This window comes from Bos taurus, chromosome 7 (genome assembly GCF_002263795.3).
Source record: "Bos taurus isolate L1 Dominette 01449 registration number 42190680 breed Hereford chromosome 7, ARS-UCD2.0, whole genome shotgun sequence".
In the NCBI taxonomy this organism is placed as follows: Eukaryota; Metazoa; Chordata; class Mammalia; order Artiodactyla; family Bovidae; genus Bos; species Bos taurus.
In genome coordinates this window covers 85919729-85922599 of record NC_037334.1, presented here as the reverse complement: position 1 = coordinate 85922599, position 2871 = coordinate 85919729, and the positions used below count along the sequence as shown (strand labels likewise).

At 35.1% G+C, this 2871-nt stretch overlaps 1 pseudogene; it reads right to left on the bottom strand.

The window, feature by feature from the left end:
* Positions 1–1471: 1471 nt before the first annotated feature.
* Positions 1472–2188, bottom strand: LOC107132661 (HIG1 domain family member 1A, mitochondrial-like; annotated as a pseudogene).
* Between the last annotated feature and the right edge of the window lie 683 nt (positions 2189–2871).

The window sequence follows — 2871 nt, the reverse complement described above, 5'->3', positions numbered from 1 at the left end:
TAAAACATATTGCTCCACTGTACAGATGTTTAATAGTGATGTCAGCTTTGCATCTGAGAAAGTAAATGATGTGTAGAGAGGTTTGTTTGGAAAAATGGCTACAAGTTTTCATTATCTGCCAGGGGAAAAAGGCTTTAGTAAAACAATTCTTTGATTTTATTACAGTGGTATAAACAGACCTATGTGTTAAGGTGTCTCTATTTTATCCAACTAATTTAGAGAGTAGGATATTGAGCTGGTCTCAGATTATCATATTCAATCAACAAAAGTTTACTGTGTATGACATTGAAGGGTAGAAGAATATCCCACCTCAAAATATGTCACTTTGTCATAAGAATTATTTTGAGCTAAAGGCACTAAAAACAGTGGATGCAAGAAGAGTAAGCATTCAAATCTCCTTTTGTTCCTGAAACAAGAGATTAAAAACTCCCATGTGAGAGATGTGCTCCATGTACTAGGAGAAAAGAAATATTTTTTGACTGGGAATCAAAGCTGAGAGAGAATAAGAATTCTGCAGAGAGAATAAACAGACTTTGTTCAAATAATTTTTTTTGGAAGGGTTCACTTACTTTAATAACACTACATTTACCAAGTTATCACCATGGAATGTAAATTAAGATTAGACAAGGGAATTTCACAAGTACAGCAAAGCATTCTGTGATATACCAAAAGTTTGTATAATGTCTGACCAAACCAGCTTGCTCATCAATCACTTTCATTATAGGCATTTTATTTAGTTGATGATTCTTTTGGAGAAAATAAACTTCCTGCACACATTTAAAAATTTACCTTTACAAAAATTTTCATTTACCTTTGCATTAGCACTTAAAACATGCATTTGTTTCAAAATAACATTTAATATCATTCTAATATAAGAACAGCAAAATATAATTCTGCAATTACAAAAGAACTAAAGGGGATCTACAATTTAAGTTATTCTCATGCCCATAACTATGATTCTAAAATAAATACTACTTCAAAGTGGCTCTGTCACCAGCTTTTTAGGTTTGGTTTAAAAGCACATAGACTTGCAGGGAGGTTTAAAATGTATTCCATGCACTGTTCTGAAAGGTTCCTCAAGAGCTAACAGACCTTAAAACTGCACTCAGTCTACAAGAGAAAATTAAATTAACTGCGGTAAATAGGATTCCTACATTACATTAAAAACATATGATATTCTGCAGCAACTGGGAGCATTTCAGGATTGGCATGTTGTCTTTTTAGAACTAATTTCAACAGAAGAGTTTAAGGAGGTGGATAGATACCGTTATCAACTGTATTTAAAAGTGACATGTTTCTTTTGTGCTGATCTGACTCCCCTGAAGGACCTAGCTAGTGAACTAGTCACCAGGAATTTGGTCACCAGGCAAATCAAGCCTGCAAGAAAGGAAGCCAATATTCAAATTACCATGTTCTTGTCTGACCCAAACATTTATTTTCAGCATAAACATATAACCTCAATATGAGATGTCTAACTAAAGCAAGCACCACTACCACCAAGTCCAAGATGGCATCTCCTCTTCTGAGATTTAGGCTTTGCCCAGAATTCTTGATACAGGGAATAGGCCATACCAAGAGTCACTGCTCCCACAACGAAGCCTTGGGCTGCCACACGCATGTGGATCAGGTGAACAGACATTTTAGTATTCCCCTGTTCTTCAATCTATATTATCCATATGCAACAATTGCTGCAAAACCTGCCATTCCAGTGGGGACAAATGGTGCCTCTCTAGCTTTTTGGATAAGTGTAGATCCCTGATCTTCATCATATGAAGCAAGAGAAACATCCGTGTCGCTTGACATAGTGATTGAAGAATCTTCAGACAACTACAAGATGTTTCAGGTTCCTACTGGCTTCAAACTTTGTTAAAATAATTCTTATCTTCCTTTAATCTCCCCGTATATTTCAGTTACTTTTCTACAATTGTCTCCCTTTGTTCAAACCAGTATAAATGTATTGAGATTTTGTCATTTTTCTGGGTCTTTTTTCATGTCCTTATGAGGGCTCCTCTGTCACAACTTACATAAATATGTATGCTTTTCACTTGTTAATCTATTTTTTGTTGTTGTTCCGTCACTCAGTCACGATCAACTCTTTGTGACCGCATGGACTGCAGCATGCCAGGCCTCCCTGTCCATTGTCAGCTGCCGGAGCTTGCTCAAACTCATGTCCGTTTGAGTTGGTGATGTCATCCAACCATCTCGTCCATTGTCATTCCCTTCTCCTATGTCTTTAAACTTTACTAGTATCAGGGGGTTTTAATCTATCTGTTTTATGTCAATTTAATTCTCAGGCACATCTGGAAAAAGGTTAAAGGTGTTTAACTTCCAAGAGGTTAAAGGCAAAATTGTGTTTCACCTACATCATTAATGAAGACTATATTTAGTAGATTTTGTACAAATACTTGAGATTGAAAACAACAGCATATCCAATCAGCTTTACCACTTTGTAAAGATGAAAATGAGATGTATGTATGTGCTTAAGGAAGACTGAGGAGACAAATGATGCATATATCTTTCAGAGAACAGCACAAACTGAACTGTATGGAAGAACTAAGAGGAGAGGCATGTTCAAAGAGCAAAATGATTGACATATTCTTTGTCTTAACCAGTGGAATAAATCCAGTGGATTTCTAAAGGCACAGAAACATGCTGTCATAGAAATGTGTTCTGAAGTTCAAAAAAGTTTTAACTATTTATACTAGGTCTGCTGTGTTGATTTTTGATAACATATGCATATTTTATACATCATTTTTGTTTTTTCATGATTTTAGAGAAACCATAACAGATTTTAATGCTTATTTAAATAATGTATCAATTTTAAATTTATTTAGTTTTCATTAGCTTTATCATCCCTCTTGGTATACTCCA